The sequence below is a fragment of the Jaculus jaculus genome, chromosome X (genome assembly GCF_020740685.1).
Source record: "Jaculus jaculus isolate mJacJac1 chromosome X, mJacJac1.mat.Y.cur, whole genome shotgun sequence".
Taxonomy (NCBI): Eukaryota; Metazoa; Chordata; class Mammalia; order Rodentia; family Dipodidae; genus Jaculus; species Jaculus jaculus.
Genome location: NC_059125.1, coordinates 103,312,524 through 103,324,177, shown reverse-complemented (window position 1 = coordinate 103,324,177; position 11,654 = coordinate 103,312,524). Strand labels below are relative to the sequence as shown.

Below are 11,654 nucleotides of genomic sequence, written 5' to 3'. Positions count from 1 at the left end.
GCTTCTTTTCTTTTCTTTTTTTCTTTTTAGAATCAGGTCTTGCTTTAGCTAGGATGGCCTTGAACTCATGGCCATCCTCCTACCTCAGCCATCTCCTGCTGAGATTAAAGGCATGCACCACTACTACTTGTTGATTTGTGCTCTTTTGAGATAGCATTTTGCTAGATAGACCAGGCTAGCCTCAAATTCCAGATCCTTCTGCTTCTGCTTCTTGAGGGCTGGAATTACAGGCATGTACCATAAAGCATGGCTTTTGGAAGGTTTCTGATAACAAGAAATTGAAAAAAAGTTTGTTTTGATCACAAAAAAATGTTAAAAAAAAGGAGAATCTAGAAGTAATGTGGAAACATTTAGTTTTCCTTTTGGATATATAACTTTTCTTTCCTCTTCCTCCTGAGAGTGGTTAAATGCTCAGATATGGTAGATGGCCAGAACTGTGGGCACTAATACAGCTTAAATGATAAAGATCTTGAACAATAGTGCTGGAGGGATGGCTTAGCAGTTAAGGCATTTGCCTCCAAAGCCAAAGGACCCAGGTTTGATTCCCCAGGACCCACGTTAGCCAGATGCACAAGGGGGCGCACTTGTCTGGAGTTTGTTTGCAGTGGCTGGAGGCCCTGGCGTGCCATTCTCTCTCTCTCTCCCCCTCTTTCTCTGTCAAATAAATAAATAAAAATAAATATTAAAATATCTTGAGAATATAAGTAAATTCTTGGTTTTATACATATACCTACATCATGCATATATATATGTGCATATGTGTATATATAAACAAAACCTAAGAACTTCTGTCCTTTATACATTACAAAGCTTGAAGAGCTTCAGTAAACTGAGGACTACTGAGTTCACTGTTGCTAATTAAAAATATCTGGCTTAAGTGCATGTATGGGCACATAAGTGGGTGTCAGGGAATAACTTTTGAGTTGGTCCACACCTGTTTGCCTCACTTGAGGTAAGCTTTTTTGCTCTGCTGTTCTTTGCTGTGCTTGCCATTGATCCCCAAGAGCTTCAAGGAAATTCTCATTTCTTTATATCCCATATTGTTGAAAGTGTGCTTGGATTTAGGGAACAAATTTGGTCATCTAGCTTAAATTGTGACTGCTGAGCCATCTCTCCAGCACCCCCCCCACTTTGTGCCTTTGTTTTAATTTCATAGCTAAACTCGTAAGTTTGTTGAGGGCAGGGGTGATCCGTCCTCCAGTTGCATTTCTTTTTCTTTCTTTTTTTCTTATTTTTTTGGTTTTTTGAGGTAGGGTCTCACTCTAACCCAGGCTGACCTGGAATTAACTATATAGTCTCAGGGTGGCCTCGAATTTATGGCAATCCTCCTACTTCTGCCTCCTGAGTGCTGGGATTGAAGGTTTGAGCCACCATGCCCGGCCATCCAATTGCATTTCTAACCCTACTATAGATTACATGTCTGTGTATACCGTAGGTACCAAGTAGATTATATAGCTTACTAATGATTACCTATTTCTGGTGTCCAACAAGGTCTCATAAAGTTGACAATTAAACCTGATGTTTGAAGTTCTGAGCTTTCTAGGTCAATCTCAAGAAAAGAAACTATATGACTATCTTACCAATATTTATATGCATCTTGGTACCTTTTACAAAAAAACAAAACAAAACATTTTTCAAACCTGGTAGTGGTACCACATGCCTTTTTTTCCCAGCATTTGGGAGGCTGAGGTAGGAGGGTCCCAATGAATTAGAGGCTTGCCTGGGGCTACAGAGTGAGTTCCAGGTGAGCCTAGGCTAACTCTGCTTTGAAAAAACAAAAAAATATTTCATTTTCAGCCTCACTCAGTTCAACTGCTGAAGGGATTATAGCTCTACATAGACACATTAAAACAAGCATCCCTGACAATTGTGATGCACACTAAAGTTTACAAAATACTGTGGCTTCTGATCTGAGATGTTTGGCAATTTTTAAAAAGATTTATTATTTGTTTATTAATTAGAGACAGAGAGAGGGAGGAAGAGATATAGAGTGAGGATGGACACGCTAGGGCCTCTAGCCACTGTAAACACATGCGCCACCATGTGCATCAGGCTTACGTGGGACCTGGAGAATCGAACCTGGGTCCTTAGGCTTCACAGGCATGTGCCTTAACCACTAAGCCATCTCTCCAGCTCTGGGACTTTTAATAAAATGAAAAATAACAAGTGAAGTAAAATACCATGACAAGCAGGAAGGGGAAGCTGGTCCACCATTCTGCATCATGGAATTAGAACACTTGACATTCATTTTGCTGACGTGTTCTTGGCAGTTTACTCTGGCTCATTTGCAATTACAGTCTGTCCGATTGACGTCCTGAGATAGTTACTGGAATTTTGTTTGCAATGATCATTTCTCAAATGTCATGTGAAAAGCATGTAGGACTGGCTTATAAACAAAGATCAGGGGCCATTAAGATGTAACAGTGCTGCTGTAACTTTCTTTTCATCTGATAAGCTCTGAGCTCTTGGGACTACATAATGTGAAAATCCTGCCTCCTTAAGACCTTTCATGAGCAAGAGAGAGAGAGAGCAAGGATCTTAACTACAGTGTGAGGCAAGATACAGTGATGAGAAATATTAGCTCAGGCTTCCAGGAGTGGGATGCCTTTAGTGTTAAGCCCTCCCTGTAAAGGAAGAGCAATGCAGCCCAAAGATGAGTATCTTTAAAGGGCAGCTGGAAGATGACCTCAGGGGAACTTTCATCCTGGGTGGAGTTCTGAGAAGCCAAGTGCGGGCGTGGGCCAGTTCACCATCTCTCTGCGATTCGGCTCAAGGCCCTGCGGAACCACTGTCTTAAGGCCACGGCTCAAGTCGGCCAGGCGGCCACGAGGAGCCGTTAGCTGCCTCCGTGCCCCAGCAGCAGCACCCCTCCTCCCTGCGCGGCCGGCGAGACCGCTGGGCTCCGCCTCTTCGGCTGACGTCCCGCACGAGCGGGGGCGGGCGCGTGGGTGGGCCGAGCCGGCGGCCGCCTGCGATTCGGCGGGCTCAGCCACACCACCGCGTGCCCCCGCTCCGCCCGCCCCTCCAGGCGCGTCTTTTCCGGGCTCGCGCCGCGCCCCGCCCCCACCGGTCGTCCGGGTGCGCGCGCGCTGCTGCGGCTTTTTCTCCGGCCTCTGCGACGCGCCCCTCCTTGTCAGCCCGGCGCTAGCGGGCACCGCGGTTCCTTTTCGTGAGCTCTCCGAGGGCCAGGAGCCGACCGGCTGCCAGAGAAGCTGCTGGGCAGCGGCTACGAACGGTGAGTCACCCCCAGGCTTAGGAGGATGCCGTCCCGGTGTCTCTGCCCTGTCGGATCTCGTGGTTCCCAAGCTGCAGCAGGTCCCACCTGAGCCAGGAGGGAGGTTGGGTGGGCGGTCCACTTCCCAGCCACGGGCTGCCATCTTCTTGGGGGCCCCCATGGAACCGTTGGCTCATCTCGCCTGAGGCGGCAGGGAAGATTCCCGCTGTCACCCTCTTCTTTGATAGACTCTAGGATCCCCAGAACCTAGCCTGTGGCTTCCTATCGTCCCTCATAGCCCTAGGGGCAGAAGTCACCATTCCGTTCAGAGTAGCAGGCTTTGCCACGACCCCAGTGAGAGGAGCACATCAAGTGCTTGCTAGACCTCTAAACGACCTTTAGGGCTCCCCTAGACCTCAACTCCATTTTGTCACCTCTCAGTCCCTCTGAATATCGGAGTGGGGGAGTGCCTGCCTCCAGAAGCATCTGCTCTCTGGAGCTTGAGGAACCTTAGCGATGGATACATATCTCAGCATCTAGATGCACCTTTAGGCGTGTTAGCTAACAACTGGATTCTAGCCGAAACATGCACAAGCTGCAATTTCGTCTTCATCCTGTCTTCAGTGGCTGCTGTCTATTTAGCATTAGCCTTATTCACTTCCTCTTCCTCTCATTTGAGTGCCCAAAAGAACCGTGACCGATCTCTCTATAGACAGAAAAACCAAGGAGAATATGATTCATTGCTTAACCGGTTACATATTTCAAAAAAGACGTCATTTCTCCTTTTTATTCCAGCATCTCCTCTTTCAGAGGCATTTTTTTCATCCTCTGAAATTCATTTGCTTTGTTCACACTTTTCACTTAAAAACATCAATCCTCACTTTGAGAAATGACACTAGGAATCAGAATAAGGGTAAAATGGCATTGAAGTGAGTTTTTGAAGAAGTGAGCAATTTGCTTTATTATTATTGGTAAATGGTTTAGCCAACTACTCAATTCCCTGTTTTGTGAAAATAATGTCCAGCTGTCGTCATATGGTTGGTTCCTTCTAGTGTTTTATTTCTTGGGCCTCTAAATTCATACTTCATAACATGTTACTGCATAAGAGATTTAACCTGACAAAAGCCCATTGCCCATCATGGCTTGTACCTTTTTCTTTTCTTTCTTTTTTTCCCCTTCATTATCTTTCTATTTAAGAGAAACTTTCAAATGCTTTTGAAACATGAAGCAGCGAGTGGACATTCAGTTACACTACTGCTACTGATCGTATTAATAAAAAATTTAATAGTGTAAGGCCTCTTTTTAAATTGTAAAATAGCTCTTCCTTTTGATTGAATCTAGTTAGAAGAAACACTGCCATTTAGACAGGGGATCAGACTTTACACAGTCAGTGTACTTGCATATTTGAATAAAGGACGTTATGTCCATATATGACATGTAGTTTGACATCAAAAAATCCACAGAAAAGTGTAATGCAGCAATTAAAAGTTTGAATAAATTCAGTTTTGTGGCTTTTTTTTGAAAAACACTCTTTTTTTAAAAAAAAAGAGTTATCTTTATTTATTTGTTTATTTTTTATTTTTCAAGGGAGGGTCTCACTTTAGCCCAGGCTGACCTGGAATTCATTATGTAGTCTCAGGGTGGCCTTGAACTCATACAGTCCTCATACCTCTGCCTCATGAGTGCTGGGATTAAAGGTGTGCGCCACCTTGCCCGGCTTGAAAAATTCTTAAAAATAACATTATATTAAGATGTTTGCTACAATATTTTTGGATAGGGATGTTTTGAGTTAAGGCAGAGGAGTCTTGTCCCATTTAGTGAGGATACATGAGTTGAGACTGTGGGGAGGCTAAGATTCCAGTCCCAGTACTAGCTAGATTGAGCAAATCACTTTACCTTTCTTAGTTTTCCCATATGTGAATCAAGTGTCTGTATTCTGATACTGAAGTTATATTATGTGTGTGTGTGTGTGTGTGTGTGTGTGTGTGTGTGTGTGTGTATATTTAATGCAATTCACACTAAGGCTGTATTATGAATCCTGTCATATGTTTTGTTTTCAGAGTTTCCCCCCCCCAAAGGTCTGCATATACTAGCTTCAATCTAGAAATGCTTACTCCTTACCTAATCTTGACAATGAGTTACTATAGGTAGAAGTAAATGAATTATGAAGCATTTTATCAAAAATCATGTATTATATATTAAGTCCTACTTGCAAATGAAATGTGTATATACTATACTGAATATCAAGTACTGGTGGCTTTTAGAAACTTGTAAGGGGATACATATATATTGCCTTATAATTATAATTGGATAAAAACTTGAAAAGCATATGCAGACATCATATTCATTCTATTTACTAATTCATTCAATTGTATTGATCTTTTGGCTGTCTTGTATTTTGTGCCAGGCCTTTAGGAAATGATGGTTAAAAAAACCTGCAGTATGAATTTATAGTATGGGATGGTGGTATGGTCATGGTAGATATTATTAAAAGTAGCATCAGCCATGTCAGGGGTATAAACAAAATCCTGGGGGAGTTAAGGCTTGGTCAAGGAGAGGAGAGGACTGTATTAATTGTAACTTGTGTATACTGTTTTCAGCATTATGCCTTCTTCTCCTCCTTGACTTTCAATTACAGAGCCCCTGACAAAAATAGTTTTTTTTTTTCCTACTCCCTAGTATTGGATGATATTATATAGTATATTTTACCCTCTTAACTGAATTTTCATACAGTTGTAAATTTTCATACAATTGTAAGAAATAATGCTGTATATTTCCTCCAATAGTAATGTCATAAAAATAGCTATGGTGTAGTATCATAGCTAAGAAGTTGAAATAGGTATAACCTATCCATTTTATTCTAATTGTGTCAGTGTATATATGTAATTACATGTGTGTATTTTGTGCCATGAAGTGTGAGCATGTGTAACTGCGTGATCTCCACAGGCAAGCTACAGAACAGTTCCATCATCACAAGGATTTCTTGTGTTGCCCTTTTATCTCCCTGTTCCCTTGACCTCTGGCTACCATATTGTGTTTTCCATGTCTGTTATTCTGTAACTTAAAGGATGTACCTAAATGGGAGCACAGAGAATGCAACCTTTGAGATTGCTTTTTTTTCCCCTTCAGTTAGCATAATTCCTTAGAGATTTATAGAGGGAATGTATCCTTAATAATTGGCTCCTTTACATTGCTACATTGAATTCCATGTTGTGCATGTATATTTAACCTATCACTAGTCAAAAAACATTTGGTGTTGCCAGGGTTTTATTGATTTTGTGTCTGCCCTGGTATAAATAAAGTTCCTATGTATATGTTTTTGTCTGTGCTTAAAATTTCACTTCTGGGATAATGGTCCAAGAGTACAATTGCTGGGTTATGTAGTGTTCACATTTTATCTTCAGTATACCATTCTGCATTTCCTCAGCAGCAGTGTCTGAATGGGATGTTGTGTCTTTTTGTCCCATCTTGGTGTTGGCACTCTCTTTCATGCTACCCATTCTGAAATGTATGTAGTGATAGCTCCTCCTAGTTTGAACTTAAAAATTCCTGATGGCTAGTGAAGTTGAATACTTTTTCCTGTGCTTGCTCATTTGCTATCACTAGATCTTGAGTGAATTGTCTGACCTACTTTCTGTCCATTTTCTACCTGGGCTTTTAAAAATTCTTGAGTTTTAGAAGTTCTTTTTCTTGCATCAGGGTCTTGCTCTATCCCAGGCTGACCTAGAACTTACTCTGTAGCCCAAGCTGGCCCCAAACTCAGGAGATTCTTGTACTTCAGCTTTCCCAGTGCTGGGATTAAAGGTGTGAGTCACCTTACTATGCTAAGAATTCTTTATATTTTTAAATACTAATCCTTTGTTGGATATGTGATTTGAGAGTATATTTTTTCAGTCTGTAACTTGTCTGCCCAGTCTTTTCATGGGCAGTTTTGCAGAACAAAAGGTTGTATTTGGATGAGGTCCAGTTTTACCATTTTTTCTTCTGTGACCTCTGCTTTTGGTACCAAGGGCTCATACATATTTTCACTACTTAATTTTATTCCTTTCTGTTCTGTACAATACCCATTAGGTTTCTGCAAGCAATGTGAGCAAGCCTGACTCTTTCAAAACAACCCCAGACCTGTGTTCTATAATCAGTGGCATGGAAACAGGTTATACATTCTCACACCCTATTAAAATCCTGACATTTTTATGTGCCTTAAAAATATAATATTTACCTTAACAGCAACATAAAAGTCTACTATAAAATTGGACACTTGCTGTTGCAAGGAGGCATTTGGTTTCATTTTCTAAACTGAAAAAAATATATCTCTGAAAATTATCATTTTCAGTAAATATTGCTTATTAAGTTATCTATAGAACAAACTTGTATTCTTGTATACACTTAGTTTGAAAGTTAATTTCACATTTTGAGTAGGGAAGTTATAAATGATGGCTATTTACTTATTAGGCTTTTTCTACTCACTATTATCCAAATAATGGATAAAATATATTTAGTTTGTCTGCCTAGACTGCATACTTTCTTTTTATAGTAGTTATTCAACATTTATTTTAACTTTTTTATGGTGTTGGAGCTTGAACCCATACATTGTACATACTAGTTATATGCTTTTCTCCTGAGCCAACACCCTCAGCCATTACTGTTTTTTTTTTTTAAAAGGTAAGTTTTAGGTGATGCTTATAATGCCATAGTGTAGAAATATATGTGCCTGTATTATGGGAAGAACTTATAGGAAAAGATTAATGATTAATGAATAAGTAATATTCATTTCTTCATGGTGTTGCTAAATTTATTATGGGTCCCTTTGCTGTTACCATATTTGCTCCAACTAGTGTGTAGTTTGTGTTCTAGATTCCTATTAGAACAAAAAGAACAAACTTTGGGTCTGGGAAGATGGCTTAGCAACTAAAGGTACAGCCTGCAAAGCCTGCTGGCCTGGGTTCAGTTCCTTAGAACCTGTGGAAACTTTGATGCACAAAATGGTGACTGTGTCTGGGATTTGCATGCAGCAGCAAGAGGCCCTATCACATTCATATACATACTCTCTCAAATAAGTAAATGAAAATATTTAAAGAAAGAAAAAAAAATCCCAAACTTTTGTGTAAGTCAAGGGCCAGCAAAATACTCCCTGTGGCCAAATCCTGTGCACCACCTGTTTTTGTAAATAAACATCTGTTGGAACACAGCCACAGCCATTCATTTATGTATTGTCTGGCTGTATTCACAGTATAGTGTCTGAATCAGGACAGAGACCTATGACCTGTTAAGCCTATTTATTTTCTGACCTCTACAGAAAACACACACACACAATGATTAACTCAGAAATAAATCAATCTTATAAAGTATTGTTTTTATAAAGGAAATTTCATAGACTTGACCATGAATTTTTGTATCTTTTGGTTATGTTTCCATGGGGTATTGTGGCTCAGAAAACTGTGTTATGTTCTTCACTAAGCTTAGCAGTAGAATTAAGACTTGCATAGAGACTGGGAAGGCTGTTTTTTGTTGTTGAAGTGTGGGGTATTTCAATGTGAATGTGTTTGCATATGTACTGACTGGCAAGATTCAAATGAAGGCCTCTACAGTCATCTTACTGGGAGCCACTCTGGTAATGAGTGAGGTAGGCATGGCAGCAGTTTTACTCCTAAAGCTGCTATGTACTTTTGAAACACAAAAGAGTAGGGTTTAAATCACATCATTTAGCAGGTAGGCGAGAGAGGTAGGGGATGGGTATTGAAGCAAGTACAGTTTAGCACATGCATAACGGTTGAAATTGGTGATGGTGACAAGAGGATCATTATAATGAAAGGCATTAAGTTGTTTTAGGAAGAGTTGATGTAAGCCAATTTCTATGAAAAATACTGTCTAATGCAGTATGGGTAAGACAGCTATAAATGATTTGTGAAGAATAAAGACAGAAATCTGAAAGTGTTCCGTACTGTACTTGCTTCACAAGTACATTTAATTCTTTGAAGTTTTACTTGAAGAATTCAGTTTAATTTTTTTGCAATGTTTATAAATGTTTTGGCCTTATGGCTGCATGTCAACAATTTGGTGAATGGGTATACATTTAACATTGATAAAGTGGAATGAAGATAAAATAAGATGTTTGTTTTATGACCTTTTATATTAACTAACTGTTCCAATCAAAGTCAATAAAGAGATTTCTGTATACTCTGCACTATATATAAGCTCTTATAGATAACAAAGAGGTTTGGAAAAAAATTGAGAAGTATTAATGTATATTTAGAAAAAGTGGTGTAGGGCATTTTCCAGGAAAAGATATGAAATGATGAATGAAAAAGAAAAGATGCTTAAGTTCACTTTATTAATTAGGGAAATATAAACTATTTTCAACAAATACCTTGACAAAACTGAAATACAATATGCACTTTTAACAAATGGCACTCACTCTGTACCATTATGAAAAAGATTACCTGAATCCTCTCATTGAAAAATGCACATGTGCCAGGCATTGTGGCGCACACCTTTAATCCCAGCACTTGGGAGGCAGAGGTAGGAGATAGCTGTGAATTGGAGGCCACCCTGAAACTACATAGTGAATTCCAGGTCAGCCTGAGCTAGAGTGAGACTCTACCTTGACAAAAACAGAAAAAATTGCACATGTGATTTGCCAAAGAAAAGGTGGGGGAGGGGAGGGAATTATCATGGTTTATTGTCTATAATTATGGAAGTTGTCAATAAAAAATGTTTTAAAACATGCACATATATTTTGACCCAGCAGTTACATTAGAAGCTAATTTTGTTTTCTGATATAACTGCACAAGTATATAAAGTTGTACAGTTTTGTTGTGGTGAAGCTGTTTAAAACAGTAAAAACTTTACAGGGACCTAAATGTCCCTCATTTGGGGAATGATCGAGGTAGTACAGACAGATTATAGAGAAAAAGAAAAAAAAAACAGTACTTTCCAAGGGACCTATATGAGCTAACATAGGAGTTCCAGAGTATTCTAAGTGGGAGACTAGCAAAAAGTAGTTACCAAACACGTGTAAACCACGGTTCCACTTATCTCAAAGCAAACAAACCCTTATCTTGTGTATAGATAATTAAAAAAAAGTCTGACTGATAACACACCAAGAATAGTTATCCCTAGAGAAAAAGGAAGTAGGGTTAGAGCCAGGCAGTAGGCATATATTTAATTGTTAATCTACATAGTTTTGTTATTAGTTATGTAAGTTAATAAGAAACATTTGTACAGTGGGTGGTACATATAATATGATTATTGTTATATAAAAATACTGAGATGTTGCATTTTTATTTATTTTTATTTTTTGGTGTTTTTATCCCAGGTAGGATCTGGCTCTAGCCCATGTTGACCTGGAATTCACTACGTAGTCTCAGGCTGGCTTTGAACTCACAGTGATTCTCCAACCTCAGCCTCCTGAGTGTTGGGATTAAAGGCATGCACCACCACACCTGGCTGGATGTTGTATTTTTTAGGATAACTTTTTTCTCTCATTGATTATGTACTACTTGTATTTTCTACATTGAAAATATAAGAGTGAAAGAAAAAGGGATTCATTGGAAAGGACTTTGGGGAGAGGGGACAAAAGAGTTAGCAGGAGGGGATTTTGATCAAGATATTTTATGTATAAAATAAAAGTGAAAAAACATAAGGATGAATGAAAATACCATAATACCATAATCACATATGCATTGTTAACTTTGTGGTCTAGATGCATGCGTAAACATTCTTACATGTACAAGCCCACTTGCATACACACATTTACACTATCTTTCTAAAAAAAAAAAAACTGGGTCCTTATGTATACTGATTAATAACCTTCTTCCTATAACTTGACACAGTATCCTATGAGTATCTTGGTGAAAAAGACATCTGGTGAAAAAAGAACATAGTGCCATATAAATGTAGTGTTTTAGTTAAAACACCTAGTTTCTAGGACAAGCTATAATTTTATAGGGGAAATATTAGATGACCAAGGAAGTTTTAAGTTCTCAACGTTGAACCAATTCAGGTAAGTTTGTGACATTTCTGTATCATTTCATGATGAGGCTGTTTTCTACAAAATTTGTTATTAGGTGACTTGATCACTATATGACCAATAGATGTATTCAGACAAACCTAAATAGTAGTACCTTCTACATACCTAGTGCACATAACTGTAAGACATGCTTTCTATGACTTGACAACCCAATAGTATTTTTTTTAAAGCATCACCACAAACATGACTAATATGTTGTGCCACAACCTCACTAGGCAATGGGAATGTGTGAGCTCCATTTACAAAACAATTACTGTAATGGGATGGAGAGAGGATTTAGCAGTTAGAGCACCTGCCAACAAAGACTAACCCAAGTTTGATTACCCAATACCTTTGTAAAGCCAGATGCACAAAGTGGTGCATGCATCTGTAGTTTATTTGCAGTGGATAAAGACTGTGGTGCACCCATTC

General features: G+C 39.2%; 1 protein-coding gene across 5 annotated transcripts in view; it reads left to right on the top strand.

Moving 5' to 3' along the window:
• The first annotated feature begins 3,083 nt into the window (after window positions 1-3,083).
• The window catches only part of Acsl4 (acyl-CoA synthetase long chain family member 4), an 85,224-nt gene continuing 76,653 nt past the window's right edge, over window positions 3,084-11,654 (top strand). For 4 of the 5 annotated variants that reach the window (XM_045140306.1, XM_045140305.1, XM_045140308.1 and 1 more), the window contains exon 1: window positions 3,085-3,235. The gene's annotated coding sequence lies outside the window, so the exon portion shown is untranslated. Of the gene's footprint in view, window positions 3,236-11,654 lie in introns of all 5 variants that reach the window. The other variant, XM_045140304.1, reaches the window with a different exon arrangement.